The 26,108-nt window shown below is 42.9% G+C and overlaps 1 protein-coding gene and 1 long non-coding RNA gene across 4 annotated transcripts in view; one reads left to right on the top strand and one right to left on the bottom strand.

Moving 5' to 3' along the window:
* gabbr1b (gamma-aminobutyric acid (GABA) B receptor, 1b) overlaps positions 1 to 26,108 on the top strand; it is a 250,353-nt gene that overhangs the window by 80,368 nt on the left and 143,877 nt on the right. The gene's annotated exons all lie outside the window — the stretch shown is intronic.
* Positions 1,523 to 24,954, bottom strand: LOC129173245 (uncharacterized). The gene is made up of 4 exons (XR_008567202.1): positions 24,490 to 24,954; positions 24,358 to 24,417; positions 10,044 to 10,206; positions 1,523 to 8,401 (listed from the first exon to the last, which is right to left on the bottom strand). It is a non-coding gene; the product is annotated as an uncharacterized LOC129173245 (long non-coding RNA).

Consider the following 26,108-nt stretch of genomic DNA (forward strand, 5'->3'; position numbering starts at 1 on the left):
GCTAGTTGTACCAGATGCTTGGCGACGGAGGGAAAAAACCCTTCATCAGCCACAATAACAATAACCTTTGGGGTGTCACGAGATCTTGCAAGATTAGAATGTGACAAGATTTCTTGCTCAGGAAAAAAATGTCATGCGATAATAAATAAATTAATTCATCCCACGATAAATGAAAACGCAATGGATAATTTTTGCGCTCTCGATATATGTGCATGTGTGTCGGTTTTCCTGGTCTCTCGCCTCCAAACAGGCAGGAAGAGTTCACTCTGTGCTTAGAACAACTCCAAAACATCGAAACTCTGTGCTTCGTAGAACAACAGCGTTGCATGCGCGTGAGGAGTCATGTCCAAACTTTTCCCAGTGAGGGCCGCATATGGAAAATCAAAAGATACGGGGGTCACTTTGATATTTTGCATTTTGTAAACCAACCCATGTGTCAGGATTAGCTTGCTGCTCTGCTGCCCCCTTCTGTTTTTTTCGTTGCAGCTCATCCTCCTCACCTCCTGGGGTCCTAATTGACGCACCTGCAGCTCATCTGGCACCTTCTCTTAAGCCTCTAGCAGACACCCGTTGGTGCCAGATTGTTGCCAGACTTGCCTTATCGGCCTCGTCGCTGTAGTGCTCCTCGATTCCAGGCTTGCTATCCTAGAACATTAGATTGCTAATCCTGCCATCTCCCTGTCCGTTGATTTCTCCGGCAGCGTGAGTGTTTTTCTGTTTTGCATCTTACCTGCTTGGTTTTCAGCAGTGTCTTTTTGTTCGTGGAGTTTAGCTTTTTATTCTGCCCGGTTTTCGGCAGCTTCCTTAGTTGGTAGTTCCTCTTTTTCCCCGTTTGCTTCCGGGTGATTTTGTGTTTCTTTTTTCTATCTTTTGCTATTTATTACCCCCTACTGTTTGTAATTAATAGTCTTGATACAACCTCCTGCTCACGCGTCTTGGGATCCGAGTTCCGGCTTCTGCCGAACCGTAACACCATGTACATATGCTAACAAGCTATGTACAGTCGTCCCTCGCAATATCACGGTTCGATTATCGCTCCCTCGCTGTAGAGATGATTTCATTAATAAATGATCGCTGTTTGGTGTTAGACTATGATCTGTTATTAGCCAAACCATACAAGTAATATGTAGTATTCTGGTCGCTAGGCGATAATGACGCAAAACATTGAGACATTAGCTTACATGACATTACCTTAACACTGCATGAAGTCATGAAGTCAGCCACGGCACGTCCCACATGATAGAGTGAGAAAAAGTTCTCCTGTTCTATGTGAAAGCGGTACGTATTTGGCTTCTTGTGTTTAGATGAAATAAATTGGAGTCTAACAGGTTAGCGCGGTAGCTTGTTAGCATGCTAGCAAGTTGAGCAATATGTTGTAAACAATGAATAATAGGAGTGTAAACGTAAGTAAGTCGGTGTTTGGATCCCAAGATGCAGAGGCAACGCACTCAGATGTGAACAAAACGGTTTAATACAAAATAAACTCCACAGGAGTAAAAAGGTATACAAAAATACACAAATGTCAAGAGTCAGACAACAAAAAGACGCGGGGCATAAGCCAAAAAGGATAACACAAAGCTCTGCTAGAAAAGCAATAGCAGGAGAACAATACTACTAGGCAACAGGCGCAAAGGTGCTGCTGAATAACTAGTTTATTGAATGAATGTACACTTTAGAGTCTAAACTTTCTTTAGATAGTTCCAATGTTTATGTAGTGCTAAAACTCAATATTCTGTGGGTCTGGAAAGTTCAGCAAAAATGCCCCAAAACTCAGTAAAACTACAGTATGGGGCTCTCTGCTCTGAACATGGCTGGCAGCCAATGAGTTAAAGCAGTATCTGAAGTACAAAAATACCAACGATAAAGCTTCATTTTCGGGAGAATCGCCACTTACTTTGACAGGTTTTCACCGCTGCAGCGTGCGGGGATTGAAACACCAAAATAAATCTTTCAAGATTAAACTCTTAATGCACAAAATAATCATCAACCTACCGTATTTGTTCATATGGTGCACACTTCCTCCTCTGTCTCTTCTCTGCTCCGCTGTCCCGTGCCGCAAGGCGTTCAGGCACACTTGTAATTGTGAGGTTTAGGTGCTAATTGTTTTTCATTTTTATTCATGTACCCCCTATGACAACTAGCGTACCCCTGGGGGTATGGAACCTAGGGTCAAGGTATTTATGTCTTAAATATGTTATTTTCTCGCATTATGTCTACTATATTGGGTAATAGGAATGTAGAGGTGACTAGAGGGGTGTTATATTCATGTCTAGAGGGCTCTAATAATGTTAAAAAGCCTTTTTAGAAGGCCATAAACAGGTTTTCTATGCTCTAACTACCAAAATATCCACCCATCCATCCATTTTCTATGCCACTTAGGGTGCCTAAATAGGGTACTACCAAAATATATCATTTATAAATAAGGAATCCTATTTTGCAGAAATTCACTTATCACGGCAGGGTCTGGAACCAGTTAACCGCCATAAACGAGGGATTACTGTATATACAGTATAATGGAGAATTACATGCTAGAAGTTTGCAGTTTTTACTTATCATTTTAAAAATCATTATATCTGTTGACACAGAAGCGAAACAGTTTTATGTTTTGCATTCCCAAAATAACACAAACGGTGACATTAAAAACGAGGTGTGTACCAAAGCGTTTATGGCGTTACACAAGATCAACAACATTTCCAGATGCAATTTTGTCCTGACACATGTCTGGTCATGCTGGAATGCTGCTGCTAATGTCTGCGGATGTGAACGTCTCCTTGCAGGATGAGCCCTCAGTGATGAGTGCATTGATTGATGGCCCGCGTCAGTTGCCCAATCTGTCAGACAGTGGCAGGAATGCAGGTAGATAATACTGAAGAGAGACCGTGACACTCATTCACACAAAACACAGAAGGACACAGTGATATTCCAAGGTGAACTACAAAAGAGTGTTGAAGTGGAAGGTAAGAGCAGGGGATTTATGTTCCAAATCAAGCAGAAAAATGGTTTAGTGTGGCTCTTCACAATGAGATGAACAGGGCTCTCTGCACATACATTAAAATTCTACGGACTCCAGCTGAGTCCGCTCTGCTCCATGGCTGCAGGGACACGCTGTCCTCATGTCTTGTCCTAATAAACAGCAAGTGACTCTCTTATCCTCAAGCAAAGTCGAAACCAGACCACATTCACAGCCTTGGAGAGAATCTCAACTCTCATTGCAACACCTTGCGGTGGACATCATCATTGATCGATTCATTCAATAGTCTTTCTCGTATTCTTTCTCAAAATGCTGGCACTTGGAACTTTGTGTGGCTCCATTTTGGCTTATTTTGCAGCCGTGATCAAAAGAAAAGTGCATGTGAGAAACACTATTGAATTCAAATTACCTCATGGCAAAAGAGGAAGGTGGTGTCTGTGTTGATCTCACTGCCACGTCGTGTTTTTGGCAACAATCTTGTCCTAAACGGGTAAAAGTAACCTTGAATGCTCATTTATCCCTTTCATTCATCATTTGTAGTAAAGTCAGTCATTCATCATTTATCGTGGCTACGTGGTACCGCACCCAACACGGAATTTCCACAAAGCCTTATTTATAAATCAAATATTTTCGTAGTTGTTTACGTTTACAACCTTCTAAATATGTTTTTTTATATTATTAGAGCCCTGTAGACATGAAATAACACCCCTATAGTCACCTTTACACTGCTATTACCCAATATAATAGACATAATAAGAGAAAGGAAGACGTATAAGACTTAAATAAGCCTCTTGTGTGTTGCTATAAATGTGTTTGGGTGCCAGGGAAGCTGAGTGGGGGGTGAACAGGAAATTATGGTGGGGGTTCAGAGTTGAGTTGTGGCCCGCCATGAGTTAGTAGCCAGTGTTAGGGATTATTGCGCCTGTTGTGACATAATTCAAACCGGTAAAAAAAGCCTGTTCCTCCGGCAATCAAGTCTGGTGCTTGTGTGTGTCGCCCAACATTACAGTAACATTACTGACACCTAGTGACCAGTGTAGAATACTACACATCACCACAACATATTTGAATGCGTCTTCTGAATGCCTTATATTTGTATTTTACTTAATTTGGCCGTTTTTATGCTTAAATGCTTCATTTAGTATTACCCAATATGGTAGATATAATAAGAGAAAATAAGCCTTTTAAGACATAAATAAGACTCCTACTCATGTACTGTATGTTCCAAGAAGTGTGTTCCGGACATGTGGACAGGAAGTGACATCAGGGGTTCAGAGTTGAGTTTTAGCTGGATTACAGCCACAGCAGTAGCATGTGTTATTATTATGATTATGTTGAGGATTATTCTGATTATTATGACATGACTATTGTGCCTGTTGCGAGATAATGTGTAGAATGAGTGTAGAATACAGTATTCCCTCGCTACATTGTGTACATTGTGCGTCCTTGTGGTGTATTAGAGCCATCTATCGGTGCTCTGCTGTATGTGTCTGTTATTGTATTTACTACTCCTACCAGTAGAGGGTGTTGTGTACTCATGTGAGAGTTGAAATCGGGTGCAGCTGGAGTGAAGATGTCATCCCTCCACCTCGTCTCAGTATTTGTTTATTGTAAAAAGAATTTGGTTGGCTACTTTGTGGATTTCACTTATTGCAGGCTATCCCCACGATAAACGAGGGAACTGTAGTACATTTTATCAACGTTTAAATGCCTTGTACTTGAAGAAGAAGAAGACATGATATGTAGTGTAATATCTATGACGTGTTGTGTGCGCCTTTTAAGGAGCGATGTGTGTGATGTGGGGGTGCAACGATTCCTCGAATAAGTACCTTGATTATAAAAAAAAAAAAGAATCAAGGACTTTTTTTCTGCCTCGAGGAATCGCTTACGTCACCCGCGCAGAGGACAAAGAAGGAAGCGGATGTTTGAAGGCGCGGGAAGGTTTAGAAAGCAATGAAAGAGAACAAAACAAAATGTAAACAGACAGAAAGTGTGGCTAAACAGCAATTTGAGCACCGTGACATGTATCCGTAGTAACGCCACACTTCCATACCACAACAGCACATCTTATATGTTGCATCATCTCCTCCCAAAGGGAGCGGAAGATCCGAGACAAGGTAAAATTAACGTAGCGCAAATCACTTAGATTAAGGTTAATGTACCTTACAAACATAACGCTAGCCATGTGGAGGGCTTGAGAGTAATGTGTCACTACAGGTGTCTTGATTTTACTTAGAATACTGCAAAAACTCAATATCTTGTATATAATATTTGTCTTATTTCTAGTCAGTCTGCCTACGTTCAGGATTTATAAAAGCACAGCCATCAACATAATGTAATATGCAGTTTAGTCTTATTAAAGTCATTATTATTGCGCTCTTTTTCCAGTAAATAGTTAGTCTGGGATGGATAAATTCGTCTATAAAAGCTCATCAGACCCAAGGAAATACAGCTTGTTCATTTGCCCAATGTGAATTTGAGAAATAAAACAGTTGATTATGTAAAAAATGAAACCAATTGATCGTTCATTATTCAGTGAAATATTTTCTCTTGTGTATTTATAATATTATTTATATATTTATTATGTATTGTGTATTATTATTATTTAATATTTATTATATTATTGAAAAAAATTCAGTGGAATACTCAATTACTACAATATTCGATAGCTGCAGCCCGAGCGTGATGTCAGACTGTGCTACAGTTGACTGTGTGTGTTCAGCTGAGTGTTAGCAGTGTGGAGAGTGCGAGTGGCTGGTGTGAGTTGTGGCTGACAGCAGCTCCTGTGTGAATGTTCACTACATATGTGTTCTGTGCCAGTTCATAAAGACATTGAAGTGCATCGTAAGGCTCTCCTTATCCACAGAGAGTATTCTGCACTGGTCACTAGGTGTCAGTAACGTTGCATTGATGAGACAATAGCCACTGCAGGAAGTACACTGTCAATTCTAACATGTGAGTCTATGTTGCATCTTATTTATGTCTTAAAATTGCCGATGTTCTCTTGGGTAATAGGAGTGTAAAGGTGACTTTAGGGGTGTTATTTCATGTCCAGAGGGCTCTAGTAATGTTAAAAATCGTATTTATGATAAAAAAACGAATTATATCAACACAATTTACATTCAGCTGCAAGATATAACTGGGCAACAACAAAAGGGCATAAATTCTGTCTCACCATTTAAAAATTATATATATATTTTTAATGTTTTTTTTGCTCCTTCCAGCCCTGTTGACATGACTGTTCCACATTGAAAAGACCAATGTCTTACTTTGCAGATAATGGAGATATATCTCAGTAAACAGAGTCAGTTTGTTTTCCATGAGGCCACAAACATCAGTGTATTTATCAGTGTTGAGCCAGCGGCTCCTCGGCAAACAACAATTTATTATTGACAGAGCTACTGGCTTGTTATTGCCTCTCACTACACGGTTGCACAGGAAATCGGGCTATGACCGCGCTATAATTGCAACGTGTCCATTCAGTGTGAGGTCCATGTCTTTGCCCCATGCAAACAGAAAGGCAGCTGAGGCAGTGATTGTGCCCTGTGAGTATCTGTTTGTTCGGGATGCTGAACAGCCGGCAGCTTTAATCCAGGAAATTAAAGTTATTTGACATAAGGACCTGGTGGTGTGTACCGTTAGCATCTTTTAATGAAGACTGCAATTCCACTAGAAATCCCAGTACACCTCAGTTGAGTGTACGCATTAGTGTTGTTAGTTCGTGTGTGCGTTTGTGGAACAAAATGAGGGACAAGAGTAAGCGTTGGATCCTGAATGAAGGGACAGAGGCAAGGTTGGAAATAATAACACAGTAACTTGTGGGAAACTTGGAACACGGAAAAAAAAACACAAAAAGTGCACCGCAACTAAAACTCTACTACTCTACAAAAACAGCATCAAGCAAAGACAATGGCAAAAAAAAGGGCTAAAAAGAGAAACTATGCTTGAGAAAATGTGTATAAAAACAGGCATCGTTCTACAAGACTGTGAAGCTGCTTGTGGAGGAGAATGTGGAAGGAATGCAGTACAGTTGTCTCGCTACACCTTGGGTTGAACATCGCTCCCTCACTGTCACAGTTTTTGAAAAATGAATTAATAACTAAATGATCACTGTTTCATGGTTGACTCCAGCCTATTATTTGTCAAAAATTTGCATGTTGAAGCAAATTGTAGGTTTTTTTTACCCAAATTAAGCATGTTCAAGCATAAAAATGGCAAAAATAACTAAATACAAATACGGTATCAGCCATTAAGACCACCATTCAACGTGTGACTGTAGTATTCAGCTCCACACTACACTTTTTTTTAACCACAAAATACAAGAACACCACCACCGACTAGCATGCGTTACCAACGGCATACCAGTGCTTTAAAAAAACAAAACACGTTTAACAAATAAATGTTTACATTTGTTCAACTTTGACCTGAATGTGATGATTGGTGTTCACGGCTTTCGCTCGCCGCACTCAGGTGTTCATGTGCATGACCATGCCGCGTGCACAGACACAAAAAAGTCTCAGAAAACTGGCCATTGTGTGGTTTCAATACGACCAGTGAGGGTTAGAATCCACCGGAGCTGCCCTTTGTCACCATTTCTGTTTATAACTTTTATGGACAGAATTTGTAGGCACAGTCAGGGCCTTGAGGGGATCCAGTTTGGTGGCTGCAGGGTTGAGTCTGCCTTTTCCAGCTCTCAGTAGATGGGATCGCAGCTGAGTGTGAAGATGCTGGGATGAGACCCTGCAAGGATGGAGTGCCATCTCCGGAAAGGGTATAGGATCCTGTTCCAAGTGGAGGAGTTCAAGTGGAACGTGACATCGGGCGATTGGTGAAGAGGGAGCTGAGCCAAAAGACAAGCTCCCAGTTTACGGGCCCATCTACGTTTCTACCCTCACGTACAGTTATGAGCTTTGGGTGGCGACTGAAAGGACAAGATCGCTAAGGTTTCTCCAGAGGGTGGCTGGGGTGAGAAGCACTGTCATCCAGGAGAAAACTTGCAGTAGAACCGCTGATCCTCCGAATTGAGAGGAGCCAAATGAGGTGGCTCGGGCATCTGGTTAGGATGCCTCCTGGATGCCTGCCTGGGGAGGTGTTCAGGGCATGTCTGACCGGTGGAAGGCCTCGGGGAAGACCCAGGACACGTTAAAGGATGTACGTATGTCTCTCAACTGGCCTGGGAACGCTTCAGGATCCGCCGGGAGGAGCTGGACGAACTAGCCCGGGAGAGGGAAGTCTGGGCCTCCTTGCTTTGGCTGCTGCCCCCACGACCGGACCGGATAAGCGGAAGAAGATGGCTGGATGGATGTGTGGTTATGACTATAAATTCAATGACAGCTAGTAGATCAGCTTTGCCAAATCACTTTTGTTATCTGACAACAAACATGGCTAACGTGCATCTGTGTATCTTGCGTGAGGCGTGGCTTGCAGTGTCTGAGGAGGAAGAGGGTGAAATATACAACTTTAGAGGGTTAGCGGACCCCATGCTGTACGTATGCTAAGGCAGACAGCACCTTTAAAGGAAAACTGCACGTTTTTGGGAATTTTGATCCATTTGGGACAATCTTTATGTGCGACATGAACACACATCTTTCTCTTTTCTGTCTGTTCTAATGATATAAAAACAGCTAAAACAAGGCACATAATGACACCTATTCTGCTGACAAAGCCTGCTATTAAAACACCTCCAAAAACGTCCAACAAGGTTTTATGGTTTTATATTCATGCTTTGTATTAACAGGTACACTCACGATAACATGATAACATGTAATACTTACAGTATTTTGATGAAACATTACCGAAACATTCCTTCCTGGTGCATTGATTTCACAGAGCAACATAGAAATGAACGCCTACACCTAGAGTTAACTTTTCCAAACTCAAAAACAAAAACACAGCGGCAGTGGCGGCAGCTTCCAATATGTAGTGGCCTGAGGCACTGTGAGTGTGCCGCTGATGCTCTGTGAGCGAGTGTGTGGTGTGGCGAGGTGTCACTACGCCAGTAAGGTAGTTCTTTGGAGTAACAATGGTAATAACAATAATAATAACAACGTCGCTGTAACTTGGTGGATATGCAGGTCACATTATGTAAATGGAGCGTTGTTGGCGGTTTTGGGAGGTTTTTTCAGAAGGCGGAATAGGTGCGTCCCATTACGTGCCGTCTTTGTTGCCTCTTTTTAACTGTTTTTGTATATTTTTAGAACGCACAGAAAAGAGAAAGATGTGTGTTCATGTCTCATAAAAAGATTGTGGATGATGGGAGCAAAATTCCCAAAAAAAGTGCAGAACCTCACTAATTGGAGAGCGGCTGCAGGTGGTTCTCGTTGCTCCGCCCTGCACCGTAAGCAAGGGAATGTACAAACAAAACATAAAAAAATTTAACGTAATGTGTGGTTCATTTTCTGACTCATTGTCCATAGGCTGACATTAGAAAGTCAAATTGCTGTCTAAAACGTAGCATGAGCTTACTCTCATTAGCTCTTTACGAGCTGATTTTATGAAACCGAGTTTTATTGTCCATACTAAAAAAAAACATTCATCAAAATGAACTCATATTTTATTTGGAGTGCAGTGGGCGAGTTAAGGAGCCAGAGGGGAAATTATACAGTGTGATGTCAGCCTAATAGAAACTTCTATTACAGTAAGTCTGTAAGAAATGTTGGAACTGTGAGCTCAATTCCTTTCTTGTTGATGTAGACTGAAAACATTTGGGTTTGATATCAAAAGATGAATATGACAGCAGAGAACATTTCAGCTTTGATTTCCAGGTATTTACATCTGGATTGGATGCACGACTGAGAATATAGCGCCTTTTGTTTGAACCCACACATTTTTCACGTGAGCAAAGTGTTGGAACGTGTGTGTTTTGTTGCTCAGGTGCGTCTTTTTACATGACTTATTCAATTCAATTCAATTTATTCACATTGTGCCAAATCACAACAGCAGTTATCTCATAGCACTTTACACACGACTTATTCAATCCGTAATCAGTAGCACTGAATGTCTGCGCTCACTTTCAGATGGGGTAGGATAGTACGGGTGTAACAGTACACAAAATGTACGATTGGGCACGTACCTTGGTACACAAGTCATAGTTGTCCACTTGTTTATTTCCGTCTTCGTACTTCATACTGAAAACAATGTGTTCCCAAATGGGGAACTCCTTGGTCGGGCTCCATTGCCAATGTGTGAGACGCTGTCAGTGTTGCCAGGTATCACAAGAGAAAACAGGTGACTCGCTGTAAAAAAACAAAAACAAGCTCAATAAACACACTTGGCAAGACTAAACCGGGGGTGGGTGTCCAAAGTGCGGCCGGGGGCCATTTTCAGCCCATATATTTAAAAAATATGAAACAACAGCAAAAATGTAAAAATCATCAGTAATTTTACAAGAATAAAGTACAAAAATATCTAGTGCCCTGTGATTGACCAGTCCAGGGTGCATCCCGCCTCTCACCCGAAGTCAACTGGGATAGGCTAGTGAGGATAAGCGGCATAGAAAATAAATGAATGAATGAATGAATGAATGAACAGCCAATAAAACACAAAAAGTACATAAGAAACACACCCAATGATGAAAACAGTACAATCAACAACCACAGTAGGACAATACACATAAAAACAATAACACTAATAAATCAATACAGGCGATGCCCAGGTTAATCTGTGTTAAAGGCCAGTCCATAAAGACTTAAGACTTCAGTCAGGATTTCAAATGCTCTAGTGTTTGTACAGATCTAATGTTTAGGGGCAGGCTATTCCAAAGTGCAGCACCTGCAATAAAAAAGCCCCATCACCTGAGATTTACCGTATATTCCAGACTGTAAGTTGCACTTTTTTTCCTGGTTTGGCTGGTCCTGCGGCTTGTACTCCGGAGCGACTTATATATGTTTTTTTCCACACTGACAGTCGGGAGAGGGCGCAAGAGGGCTTATGTGCCAATATCTGCTACTCCTATCACTCCTGTACCACTGAAAATTTACAACGTAAACATCAACTTATTATTATTTATTTATTTTTTTTCCCCCTGTCCTGTCCAGCCTTTAAAGCAGATAGAATTGTACATCTAAATGCCGTCAAGTGCTCAACAGATTGACTCTGCCAGGGAGAAGTGTGATATACAATTCCCTTGTTATACAGAATTTATTTGACTTAGATGCTTGTTATTAATCAAATTTGGAGCGACCGGACCGGAGCAGGAGGGGACAGAGAAGAGAAAAGAAAACAGGGGGGGGTGCGGGGATAAGAGGGGGACCAAGAGACGCCCCCACAACCGAAAAGAAGCCCGCCCACGCCGACACCGCCCCCGGAGACTGCCGAACCCGCCCCAAGAGCGCAGAGGCGCCCGCGGCACGTGTCAGTCTAGGGGAAGCACTGCAAGCTGCCCCCCTGGCATAAGCCCCAGCGCCAACAGGCCCCAGAGGGCCACCCCAGGGGAAAGGCAGGCGAACCAGGCAAAGGCATCCGACAAGCCAGGCCACCCCGGGCGAGCCACCACGACGGCCAGGTCCCCGGCCACACCCCCGAACCTGGCGGGCAGGCGCCGCGGAACAGGCACGAGGCACCCCAATCCAGCCCGCCCCACCCATGTATGTGATAAGGGGTGATTGTGTCTATTATGCAAATTAAAAAATAATAAATAAATAAAATACAATAAAAGAGGACAGCTCTGAAGAGCTGGTCTCTGTGTCCCTGAGGGGTGTATCTGTCTGCATGTGTATATATAGGGGTGTATATGGATGATCGCTAATGATGCAATTAAAAACGGGGGACAGCTGCCGCTCGGAGGGCCCCTCACCTGACCAGTCCCCCCAAACTCTAAGTGTCTACTGTGCGATTAAAATTGGGGGGCAACAAGCCAGTGGCACGGCAGGGGGCAAAGGGGGCAAGGCAGCTCCCCTCCCCAACCACGCCCGATCGTAGGCCACCCCACAAAGTCCTGTATGTATGTGAGGTGGTGCAGTGGAACAGGAAGGATGGGGGCCCCGTGCCCCAACACCTCCCAAACCGAGCGGGGGGGGACCAAGGACACATGACCGATCGGCCACCCACCTCAGCCCAGGCTCGGGCGAGCCACAGGCCGCAGGACACACCACAGGCCCTACCTGGCCCGCCAGGATGCCCAGTCCGGCCCACCCAACCCCCCAGAGGCGATACCCCCAGTGTCCCCCGACACCGGAGCCCCACCGGAGGTAGCGTCCACAGCGCCACCCCCAATACGCCAAACACCACAGACCAGCCACACACCCCAAGGCAGATCCGACCGCCACCAGAACAGCGGGAACCGCGCCCACGCACCCCCCGCACACGACCATGGCCGGCAAGGGAGCAACACTATGGTGACCACAAGAGCACCGGACCCCACAGAGACCGGCGCACGGCCACACCCACGAAGCACGCAAGCCAGAGGCGCCAGGGAGGGACAGAGAAGCAAGCACCGCACGACAGGGCCCACGAGAGGAACGACCCCCCGCCCGGCGCCCAAGCAGATGCCCCCGCCCACCCCCCGCCCATCCACCAACATGCCAAGGGAGAAACCCCGGAGGGAGGGAGACAACCACCAGCCAGGAAGCAGAGACCAGCCAGACACCAGCAGGTAGCAGGGACCGCCCGCCAGCCCCCTGCTAGCCCCACCCCCAAGCCCCCGACCGGAGGACAACAAGCAGCTCCCACCTGTCACACATACACCACACACATAAATCAGTAAAATAAGATAAAATAAGTAATAAATAAATTTAAATTTAAATAAAAAAAAATTGTAAAAAAGTGGCAACCCGACCCACCCTCCCAGCCAGAGGAGATAGTTCCGCAGGGGCAGCTGGGCTCAAGCACCCGCGCCCCCACCAGAGGGAGAGGCCGGCCCCCACACCCCACATCAGACAACCCCACGCGGCCTGAAGGAGGGCCCAGGGCAGGCCCCGCCCCACCCCCAGAGGCAAAGGAGGCGAGGGTGAGCCAGCGCCACCAGCCGCACACGGGCCCCCCCAGCAGCAGTAGGCGCCCGGCACCCGCAGGATGCAGTACCCCGCCCACCCACCACCCCGGAGGTCAACCTGGACGGCCCCCCCGACCTCGCCCCATCACCCGACCCGGACACCTCCCCACCCCCACCCACCAGCCCCCCCAGGCAGGCAGCGCAGCAAAGAAGACCCGGGACACCAAAAACTTGCTTTAATTATAGATTTAATTTGTATGTATTCAAGAAATTTGTTATGATTTATTCCATACTGTGTAACAAGGTCGTTAAATGAGATAAAGTTGTTTCCTATAATTATATTTTTCATACAACTTATTCCTTTCATGTGTGCAATGGCACACTTAGCATTGCTGCTTTCAAGCATGCTGAAATGACTTTTTGTGTTTATAAGAATAAACATACGGCTACTTTCCCTTTACATTGACGGACAAAGGCGCCATTGTGGGCTTTGGAGGACGCTATACTGCTGCCGTTTTGCTCGATAAACGGCCAACGATGGCTATTTGGGACAAGACCCGATCGGACCTCTAGTTGGTGGAACAACTTTCAGAAGCATGTCGTTATTTTGGAAGAATGGCGTGGGAATGTTAGCATGGAAAGAAGCTTGCGATTGCGTTCGCCTGCATTTTGAACGCTTCCCTGTTACATATGCCTGCCTTAATCTAAATATCCACTGTCGTGGAGCCAATTAAACAAGGACGATTTCACATATGATAGCGTCACAGCCGATAGACTTCTTTCTTGATCGATAAAAGGAACTACACTTCACAGCACTGTAGTCACAATCGACATCTGCTACATTTTCATAAAGAACATGTTTCATCCATTATCAGTTTTATATTCAACACATTTTGGTGACAAATGTGGCTCCTACTGTACAACGCCATGTTTGTTACGATGTGAGTGTTCCCAAAGACACGACGTGGCAGCGAGACACCATCTTCCTGTTTTCTTATGAGTTATTTCTTGAATTAATTTTAATTCAATAGCATTTTTTTACCTTCTTTATCAAAATGCTGGCACTTGAAACTTCCTGTGGCTCCATTTTTGGTTATTGAGATGAGAAACTACTGAATTCAAGAAATAACTCATGGCAAAACAGGAAGGTGGTGTATGTGCCTTTGGGAGCAGACATGCCAAGAATCATGTCTTCAGTGAAGTTACGAGTCACTTTAAATGTTCATTTATCCCTTTTCTGGAATGGACGGATTGGCTTTACATGATTTCTTATGGGAAAAATTGATTCAGTTAGCATTTGTTTCGGTTTGAGTCGAACCTTCTGAAAGCAATTAATGACACTAACCAAGGTTCCACTGTATGTTAATATTTGCATCCCGATAGCGTAGCACAGCAAACAAGCAAAATGTAATCAAAAGTAAAAGTGCTTATCACAACCAAGTCACAGGAAATGTATGATGGTGGATGAATGCACAGAGAGAATGCTCAAGAAGTCACGCGTGATCTTAGCTTGTTGCACGAATCCCTCTGGGAAATATAAACTAATTAAGGGAGAATGTATTTCACGGCTGCCATATTAGCTTTAATTATTTAATGCATTTTGGCTGTTAAAACAGTGCTAAATCTAATTAGTTGCAGCACTGAATGAATTGTGGAATACTCATGTATGCATGCATCCAATTCAAAGTTAGATCCGCTGTATGTGCTTGTAAAGCAAATGGAAGGAAATATCCTGGTGTGCTGTAATCAGTCAGCTCTTGCTGCGATTTATTAGTTGCATTTTCATGTCCAAGCATGAATAATGTAAATATACTGCATATGTTTACATAATTCAGATGCCTGTATACATTCATGCGGGTCACATCTGACAGGTTTCACGATTGTATCTTGACATGCATGCATGCTTGTGTTTGCTATACGACCGTGGAGCAGGCAGTTGGACTCACGTGTCCCATGGGAGAATGAGTAGAGAAAGGCTTTTAACTGATGAAGGCAATTATGATGACAGTCCACGGGAAAGGAGGCAGTCATCAGCAGGGCAGCGATGGAAGCACAGCTCGGATACTGTAGCCTTCTCTTCTACGATGTATGAAGTATGTCTGCCCTCTGAAACAATGCCTTGAGACGTCGGAAGGCTGAGCAAGACTCACCATGATGCTGGTGAGATTTTCAGGAAAAACTCAATGACTAGCGTTTTTTCTGTTAACACCGGAATCACCGGCAGTCTTTGGCTGAGAAACTGTGTATATGCTGGACTGGTTGCCAGTCAGTCACAGGGCACATATAGACACTCACACCTTCACGTGTGCATGTGCTTTGCGCAGGTGCCCTCCCTCGCCTGCCACTGTCAAAATCTGCTGCTAGCTCCAAAATAGATGAGAGAAGAGACACGTTCTTCGAGAATAATGAGAGGTATAGTTGTCCCTCTTTTACAGCGGTTGGTTGGTTCCAGACCCAACCGTCATAAATGAATTTTAGCGATATGGGATTCAATGTTTTAAACATTTTTTTTTAACATTATTAGAGCCCTGTTGGCATGAAATAACATGCCTATAGTCAACTTTACACTCCTATTATTCAGTGTTTATAACACACAACGCTAGCTACCGAGCTAACAAGCAGTCAGCCTCAAAATGATATATTCTAAACTTAAGAAGCTAAAAACATACAGTACCGCTTCCACACAGAATGGGAGGAGATCTTTATTTCACTCTATCATTTTCATGCAGTGTTAAGGTAATGTCTCAATCTTTTGTGTCATTACTGCCGCCTAGTGACCAGAATACTACACATCACTTGTATTTTAGTTTGTTTTGACTTCCACGAAACAGTGACCACTTATTCATTAAATAATTTAAGAAAAAACGCAATATAGCAAGGGAGCTATAATCGAACCGCGATATTGACAACTGTACGATTGAATAAAACTTGGATGCAAGGAGACAATACCAAACAATATAGTGTGTATCTTAGCAGAAATACAGTGGTGGGAAAAAGTGTTTGCCCCCTTTCTGATTTCTTCTTTCTGTTTGTCACTGAATTTTAATATGACAACACAAAATGACAACTCAACTGAACACAAAATGCAGTTTTTAAATGAAACTTTTGATTATTCAGAAAGAAAAAAATCCAACCCTACATGTCCCTGTGTGAAAAAGTGATTGCCCCTTAAACCTAATAAGTGGTTGGGCCACCCTTAGCAGCAACAACTGCAATCAAGCGTTTGTGATAACTTGCAATGAGTCTCTTCCAGCGCTGGGGAGGAATAACCTTTTCCACACTGATAGATCTCAATTAATCTCAGTTAAGTTTTAACGGTGGGGAGGGCATGTTTTCACACAGGGCCATGTAGGTTTGGATTTTTTTTATCCCTTAATAATAAAAAAGTTTCTTTTAAAAACTGCATTTTGTGTTCAGTTGTGTTGTCAGTGACTAATATTTAAATGTGCTTGATGATCTGAAACATTTAAGTGTGACAAACATGCAAAAAAAAAAGCTCCAGCCTTCCCGCGCTTGGGAACAAGACCCAGAGATACTGATACTTAAACTCCTCCACCTCACTCCCAAAAGGGTGCAATCCACTCTTTTCTGACTGAGAACCATGGCCTCAGATTTGGAGGTGCTGAGTCTCAAACAAGAAGCTTCACACTAGAATTGGGACAGAATTAGGGACTACTCTATTATGTCTTGTATGTCTTATTTTCTCTTATAATGTCTTAATGTGTAAAGGTGACTGTAGGGGTATTGCTTAATGCTGGGGGGTTCTAATAATGTTAAACAACATTTTAGGAAGGTCTTAAGCAGGTTTTCTATGCTGTAACTGCAAAAATATTCAATTTATAAATAAGGAATCCTGCTTTGGAGATATTCACTTTTCATCGTGGGGTCCGGAAGCAATTAACCGCCGTAAGCAAGGATTACTTTATAGTGTAGATTTCACTACCTTCATCAATGGTACTTACTTTATCCTGTTTCCTTCACTAGCTTGTGTGTTCAAAGTACAGATGTAGAAATTAGTAAAATTGGAGTAAAATGCTTGAGAAGGGAGTGATATTTCTGGGCATTTGTTATTGATTTTAGTTTTTTGTTATCCACCGTATGTGGGAGGATAATGCTGGAGTCCTACAGACACAGCAATAAGCCAGTGGGAACAAAACAAGAGCTGATTGAATCTCTGAGGCTAGGAATGAGTTCTAATGATGGATATTTTCTTCAGAACTATGATGCGACAATGCTTACTTGTAGATGAGATGCATTCTTTGGTGTGACGTGTTGGCAAACATAATACGAGCACTATCGCCTTTACGTAGCAACAGCGGCATTCAGTCTGGTGCATAATACAACAGAGGAAATGAGCGCTTCAGTGACATCACAGTCACCGTAGCCATGAGAAATGGGAGAGCCAGAAATAGCTGCACAGGTTTAGCCGCATGCCCACAGACAGCCAGGGAGATTAGAATTTGTTTTATGGACACAGTGCAGATAGCATTAACATTATTATGTTCATCAGGATTGAGCCCATAGGAGGATGGGGAAACTGGGAAGCTTGATGAGGAAAAAATGGAGATGGAAATAGGTGAGGGGGCAAATGAGTGGATGGAGTGAAATAGAGCAGAATGAGCATGTGTGACGCTCAGTAAAAAGGAAAGTAAAGACATATCAGGGAATCTGCATCTCTCTGATAATGTAATGAGATCCAAATTAAGACCTGTATCAAACACACTGCGTTAACAAAGACCAATTGCTTCATTTTGAGTGACATTGCACTGCATTATACTGAAAGCCTTAGCTAGTATTTGGATTGTGTCATGCGCAGATGACAAGGTCTGGTACTCATGCCAAAGTGTGCTGTCGTGCAGTTCCACGCCACTGCAAACATCACCAACAATAGCGACCATATTACATTAATCCTGCTCAGACAGCGTGATTCCAAACGTAAGCATCATCAGTATTACTCAATGCAGATTGCGTGGTCGCATTTGTGTTGCTATGGTAACAGCCAGAGGTGGGACAAAGTCAGTGTTTTGCGAGTAGGAAGTCAGTCTCGCGTCTTTTAATCTCCAGTTTCGAGTCAAGTCTCAAGTAAAGACGTGCAAGTCATAGGCTTGAAATGTCAGAGTCCTTCCTCTAAAAGCACTGTGTGTTTTGTGTTTACCAAATAAAATGCTAACGGTTCATTTGACGAGAGACGAGAGCTTAAGGCCCCCAAGTTGACACCAACGATCGGTTCATTTTGACTAATACAATGAATGCATTTTGAATGGTTTTATTTTATTTCCTTCATAAAGACTCGGGCTATGTTCCATTCCGATATTTTTCCTTCTATGTGACCTGCATCTGATTTTTTCAAATGTGACTCAGGCCTCGTTCGTTTGTAGATATGAGTCCGAAATGTATCCGATGCAGCTGAAGTCTGAACAGTCAGTTCGCATATCAAAAGGTGTGGTTTATCGTGCAAAACTCAAAGGTACTCACCGATGCAGGCAAACCTTTTTCTTCTCATCCAAAAAACATTTTCAAAAGGTGTCGGTGAAGCAGCTCTCGTCAACGTCTCACCATTCCTCACATCCACCCACACGCTCCTTGGAGCAGACGTTGGAAAAAGTAGTCTACGAACTGTCGTAGACCAAATTCTTATCCTCTTTCTTCTTAACCTCCTACACGGAATCATTTGCTTGAGAAAATATTGACTCCCGTTGCACAAAATCCTTGAAATTGCCACAAACGCATTAAGGAGAGCACGCCAGCTCGATACTAAAATATCGGTACTTCCGATACCAGTTCTTCATGCGCCAAAGTCCATTCGCAACTCAAAATATTGATACTTTTGATACTTCAGATATATGATTTTGTGCTTTGTTTTTTTCTGATGTATATTAGCTTGGCTATATTGTAAATCACCCCGCTACCTCAAAATACTTCAGTTATACTTCACTTATTCTTGTACCCAGCTCGTCTCGGCCATCAAGCAACATTCTCAACACACACAACACACTTCCTGCCTTCAAAATAAGAGCGCTTTTTGCCACATCTTGTCTAACTGTGTAAACAAGACATTGAAGGTGTGTGTGCACAGTGTCACATCGGTATCGCCGATAGCAGCCTGAATTTTACTTAGTATCAGATCAGAAATGAAATCATTGGTATCGCACATCACTAGAGCACACACTGCAGCAATCTTTAGTTCCGTAAACACACGGAAGTGCATGTGATGTTGTGCTTTTTCACATGCACGTGACTTTCCGGACGCTTAGCGTACACACTAACAAGTCCCATTTTTTTGGTAATGTGAAAGACCACTTACTCACAGAAAAAGAGTGTAGGGCCCTATGATTTCCACGATAACGGAATCGCGGAATTGGCCAATAAAAACGGAGATTACTGTTAAACGCGCAATATCCCAGAAAGTGACATCATGTGAATGAAATTATGTCATCGTGAGGAGGAGGAGGAGAAACGTTTGTGTGGTGAAAAGCGAAAGCTGGTGAAACTCTTATGGAGCATAAATGGAGGCTAGCTGGGTTAGCTAAGATTAGCAGAGCATGCTAGTGCGGCTTTGTGTGTGCAACTCAGGCTGGATGAGCGTTTACACCGTGTTGTGTTTTACAACACCCGCTGGCGTCGTGCAGATTGTGCGTGAAGAAGAGGGACACGTTTATTCTTGCACCCAGCTCGTCTTAACCATCAACCAACATTGTCAACACACACAACACACTTCCGGCCTTCAAAATAAGAGCGCTGTTTACCACATCTTTTCTAACTGTGTAAACAAAATAAGGGTGCCATAAAAATATGTTACATTAATAACGTGCTTGAATTGCATCGGTGACTACATCCGCCTTGATCACAAGCACGGACATTACAGTTTGTTGTTGTTTTGTAGCAGCGTGTGCAGAGGCTGAAATCCCAATAGAAAAGTTAGCCAAGCTACATCGCTTTCTCAATTACTGGGCAGAATTGTTCAATGATATATTGCATCAAGACATTGAAGGAATTTTGCATTTCATTAAATGGATATTTTATTCACTACCCCAAAATGCACACTGCTGTAAAATAAGTGTGAAAGGTAAAAAACGGAATTTAAAAAAAAATTAAACAGAAAACACAGAATTTTGAAAAAAAAACAAACAGAATTTGGCAAAAAATAAAACAGATTTTACAGGACCATAAGAGTGCTGACAGGATTTAGTTGCCATGACAATGACAATAACAATCACGTTAGTTGAATACTTTGAATGAGGACACATTTTACTCAACACACTCCCCAAAAAGCCCAACTTTGTGAAGTCGTCAGAGTCAAGTCCGAGTCAAGTCCCGAGTCCTTGACTTCGAAGTCCAAGTCGCGTGACCCAGTCCACGCTTCTGGCAATTGCTACACTTGTATCGATGTACACGTGCTAAACATCCACGTAACCGGAAGCTCAACCAACCCAAGGTTAGAAAAACAGAAGACAATTGAAACCACAAGCATTAAAATGGGCAACAAGCGAGCAGTCCGAGCGCAGCACACGTCAATACAATACTTTCATAAAACAAAACACTAATGTAACAAACTTAGCACCACTTGAAACCTTCCTCTGTAAGCCAAGCCGGCTCGCTCCTCCCCCTTCAAACTGTCCAGTGCATCTTGATGTGCACCTGGAACCTCTGTTAGCACACTCCTGATCAAAAATGGTAAGACCAGTTGAGAACTTGCAAGAATTGACATTTTGCACCGTTGTATCCTTAGGGGGTTCTAAGTAGAGCTTCAAAATGCAAAAAGAAGAAATGAGAGTGATACAAAATGTTTACACTAAGCATTTTATTGCAAACAAGCATTAAAGTGAAATAGGCTGTTCATCAGCTGATCAAAAGTTTAAGACCACAGCCTTTAAAAGGCGAAATCTCGGCAAAAATGTGGACTGAATCTGATTTTGTGTCAGGTATTCACACTGTCATGATGGCAAAGACAAAAAACGTTCTCTCTTTCAACAAGGTGGAATTATTGAGCTGCGTAAGCAAGGTCCCTTGAAGCGCCCCATTGTTGGGGACGATCCTCGGCCCAAATGAAGGTTGTTACTGGTGCTGAGTGCAGTCCAATAACCATCAGATGCCATCTGCCAGAGAAGGCTTTTAGGAAGAAAACACGCCTTTAAAGGCCTCATCTCCTTCAACACCACAAAACTGGCTGTTTTGAATTTGCAGGAGCGCTCCAGACATGAGACATTGAAAGGTGGAAGAATGTTTTATTCTCTGATGACAAAATATTAAACCTTGAGAGTCCTGGAGGCTTCCAACATGACTGGCATGACAAGGAGATCCCATCTGAGGTGTTTTCCGCACGGCACAGTGGAGGGTGGGGGGCGCCATGATGATCCTTCAATGGAACAATGAAGTTTCAGGTTGTGCAGGGGCGTCAAATGGCAGTTGACTATGTGCAGATATTGCAGGGGGCATCCTTCACGCTGAAGGCCCTCGTCTGTGTGGTAATGAGTGGCTTTTTCAACAGGGCAACACTGCAGTTGACAAAGAACTTCAGAGGAATAAGCTCACTCTTTTGGACCATCCTGTGTGTTCCCCATCTTCACCACCTGGTCCTGGAAACCCTGGCATCAAGCATGCCCAAGCCCATCATTCAGCTGATTAACAAGAATGGCGCAGCTACTCATTGCTGACTCCTTTTTTTCAGCATTTTGTTTCTACTTAAGAGTGTATAAGTTCTACAACTCTCTCGGCCACCTACATATTATCATTATCTTTCCTGTGTTTTTCAAATTGTGATCAATATCAGTTTGATGCAAGATCAGAACTCAGAAAGAAGGAAAGCCATCAGGGAGGGTGCAGGTTTGGAGGGACAGACGGCTTAACCAGCAGGTAGAAAGGCATTGGCCATCCATATTTCACACTCCAGTTAAGAAGAGAAGAAGGGGGTAGGGTGGTGTGGACACTTAGGGTTTGAGGATGGCGCGTTTGCTTACGACGGTTTCTGAGACCGACTGTTGCAGGAGAGCTGGTGCGTTATTGGACATCTTAAATCCTAGTCAGGCTTGAGATGAGACATCATCTCTTGCTGTTGTGTGCGAACATTCTGTCAGACCTTCATTTGCCCCACCAGTACACTTCGAATTGTCTTTTGCGCTTAGAGTGGGAGCCCAGCTGGAGCATAACATTTATGTCATTTCGGTCCCAAAATATATCAACAAATGCAATTTTGTGTCAAATTGAGCAAACATGCCTGGAGGCCACACCCCACAGTGCAGTGATTTAATCTGCACACCCCCGTCACTCGTGGTCTAGTAGTTGACTCACCTGATTTCTGTGCAGGTAGCATGGAGGCGTCTGTTGTCTGCCTCTATCTGGCGATCGGTCCGAAGAGAGCGACGATCGTGTTAATGTAACAGTTGAAATATATATTTTATTACTGTAATTTTACTAAAATTGTGTGCTAATAAATCTTGTTTCAAGCTTGATTATGCGTCGGACAGGCACTTTTCCAGTGGGTCAATTTTAAATCTCAGTCCAATGCAATAACGCAAAAGCCGTACGTAGCACTATTTAGTCCTGTCTTGATAACACATTTTACTCGCCAATAATTGTTCTACAAATTATTGTCGATAATCGATAATATTGACAGCATTATTTTAGACAATTTTTTCAATAATTATATAGCATAATAATGCAAATACATTATATCAAAAGCAATAAACTTAAATTTCTCAAACGTATTTAACATTGTAATTGGAATGTCAAGAGCTTTTAAATAAAATTGCAGATGCAATTGTAATAGCTTTATTAATGTAAGCTATTTTTATGATACTCCTATTTCATTGCCACTATTAGACAGGATGTGTGCCGCTTTTATTTTGAAGGCCATAACTGTGAAGTGTGATGTGTGTTGAAAATGCGCTTTGACTATAGCTAAGTGAGCTAGCTAGCCTAACGTTGGGTTACATTAACAAGCCCTAAAGCGCAACTCATACAGCCTGTGTGGCACACTCACACACACACACACACACACACACACAGCCGCATTAGCATGCTCCGCTAAACCAAGCTAAACCAGCTAGCTTGCGCTGGCTATTGCATGAGCTCACGTTCGGTGGCTAGTAAGAGTATCAAAGTTTTTTCGCCGATTTAGCTGATGTTTCCGGTTGCTGCCTCGACATGTTTAGTTCAGTAGAGGGCTGGTTCGTGTTTGTGAGGACATGCCACTGTGAATGAGCGGCCCGCTGGGAAAATATTTCCACACACTCTTCTCGTGCGAGCTCCCCGCACCATGAGAGAGCAGCCCGAATTCAGTGAGGGGAAACTACCGCTGTTGCTATAGAGCCGAATATCCAACGAACTGCCAACTGCCAACGTGAAATTAACAGCGACGGAGACCAATAACTAAATATGAAACTAACTTCACCAATGCGCAGTGAAGCCTCTTGTCATTCATCATTTATATGCATTTAGAATTTTTTCTGTATGTAAAACTATAATTGTAGAACAATAAAATGGTGTTTTGTGAGAGTTGTGGCATAACTGTGTTAGTTATCAAAGAACTACTGAGTCAACCACTGTTGACATCATGCTGGGTATGCTGGAGCCTATCCCAGCTGACATCGGGCGAGAGGTGGTAGCCAGTCAATCGCAGACAGTTGGACTTACGCAGTGTAATAATAACACGACAAGACGCCATTGTACGCTAACTGGAAAATGTGTGCAAACCGAGGTAACATTCTGGCGTAAATGTTTAAACTTTAAGCAGAAACACGTTAACCACGGCATACAAGAACCCACATTCCACTGTTATCTTTAGTGTGCTTGATGAATGAAACAACACAAAATCCCTCACCATATTGTGGTTCGATTATCACTCCCTCGCTGTATGTTTTTCCAGAAATTAATTAACAAATTGTGTCTGTTTTGTGGTACACTATGGTCTATTATTAGTCAAAACATATTAAAATACAAGTGATATTTAGTATTCTGGTCACTAGGCAGCAGTAATGACACAAAACCTTACACGACATTACCTTAAGACTGCATGAAGTCATGGTCCGCCATGGCATGTCCGACATGCCAGGGTGAAATAAAAGTTCTCCTCCCATTCTGTGTGGAAGTGATAAGGTTTTGACTTCTTAATTTTAGTAGAAATAAATTCGAGGCTAGCTGGTTAGCTCGCTAGCTAGTGGCCGTCTCAAGTCCCTGCAGCATAAGAGTTAATAATAGCGTAAAGGTGACTACAGGTGTGTTATTTCATCTCTACAGGGCTCCAATGATGTTAAAAAGTGTATTTAGAAAGTCATAAACAGGTTTTCTACGCTGTAACTATGAAAATATTACATTTATTAACATTGAATGCTATATGGCAAAAATTCATATAACGTGGTCGGGTCTGGAACCAATTAACCGCTATGAATGAGGGACGACTGTATGTTTTTTGGTGTTTATAGCTGGCAGCGATGCACAATTGATATATTATTCTTACCTTATACAATATGTCTCAATAGTGTCGCCTTGGTTTCCATTGTTTTCCTCAAGGTAACCTCTATAACAGATAAATAGGGAAACATTGTTGGGAAAAGAAGAATAAAGAATTGACAAAAGTTATAAAGCTTACACGATCCATGAGTGAGTTTCAGTCTGTTCCTCTTCCGGGACTCCAAATCTTCTTTAGACCTTTGGCAGTATACTTTACAAGGTTTATTCTGGTCCATTACATGCCCGAGGCAGTACTCGAAACACATGGCATCAGAACAGTATGATGCCGTAGTACAGCAGTGTTACAAAACATTGTTAAAATAAAACTCAATCAAAACTGTTTTTTTTATTTTCCATGCTGCTCCTGTATGAGATTTGCAGCATAAGGGTGTATCTGTCCTGGGTTTCATTTCCGGGCATTAAAAGCAAGTTAAAATCTCAGCTAAAATCTTAAAGTCATCCCTGAAACAGATGGATTTCTGTCGTGAAAGCCCATGAAAATATTCCAACTGAGCTTATATGTCTTCCTGTGTTGGAGATCTCTGTATCTCTCGCACCAAAGCTGTTGTACGCTATGTTCCACTATCACATCTCCACGCCTGCAGTGATCTTGGCAGCTTGTTGAGCCAATTGTGCCTCCCTGCAGTGATCCAGAAACCCACGCAGCCCGATATACTGGCCCATGTGACCTGGCAACCCATGCGACCAATCACAGCAGTGTGCGCTATCGATTGAGGGCCTTGTAGCCCCCAGTCAAGCCCTGTAAAAACCTGCCTGTGTGCCAGTCAGACCCAAAGAACGCTCATTTTGTTATTGTTCACTCAAAAAAGTGCGAGAAATGATGAGGTTTTTGCTTCCGTCAGGAGATTAGGAGTACAGACCTCAAAGTAGAAGGGTGATTCTTCTGAAAGGGGTACCAGAGAGTACGCACAGACCACAGGGATTTGCAGCTACCTGTGTAACCATATACAAATATACTAGAAACACATTGAATAGACAGGGGGAACCAGACACCGAACACAGTTTGCAGCATCCAAAACATGTACCAAGACCAAACCCCTGCAGAATGTGTACGCGTCACAGACCTAACCAGCGTAGTCCGCACACAACGTAACTCAAATTTAATTGTGTTTAAATTTTGAATTTAACAGTGTTGTCTGTTTGAAGCAGCTCTGTTTTACATGCAAGATACGTCCCCATTTGTGACAATTTGAGGTAAGTTTAAAGGCTGTATAGTGATAGATATGGATGATATAAGTGATACTTTATTTTAATATGCAAATTGGCTAAGTACCCCTTTCAGGAGACTGACCCACAACCCATCTTGTTATTTCTTAGCTCCCTAATTCTGTTGCTTGCTTAGAGGTGAGACCGAGTGCAGTCGTCCCTCGTTTAAATGGTTCTAGAATCGACCGCGATAACTGAATTTCCACAAAGCAGGATTTAGTATTAATTAATTGAATATGTTCATAGTTAGAGCAGAAAATTTGGTTTACAATCCTGTAAATACGGTTTTGAACATTATTAGAACCCTCCATCTATTTTCTATGCCGCTTGTCTTCAATAGGTTCACGGGGGTATGCTGGAGCCTATCCCAGCTGGCGGGGTACACCCTGGACTGGTCGCCAGCCAATCACAGGGCACATGTAGAGAAACAACCATTCACACTCACATTCATACCTATTGACAATTTTAGAGTCTCCAATTCATGTTTTTTGAATGTGGGAGGAAACCGGAGTACCCGGAGAAAACACACGT

The sequence above is a fragment of the Dunckerocampus dactyliophorus genome, chromosome 20, assembly GCF_027744805.1.
Source record: "Dunckerocampus dactyliophorus isolate RoL2022-P2 chromosome 20, RoL_Ddac_1.1, whole genome shotgun sequence".
NCBI classification, from domain to species: domain Eukaryota; kingdom Metazoa; phylum Chordata; class Actinopteri; order Syngnathiformes; family Syngnathidae; genus Dunckerocampus; species Dunckerocampus dactyliophorus.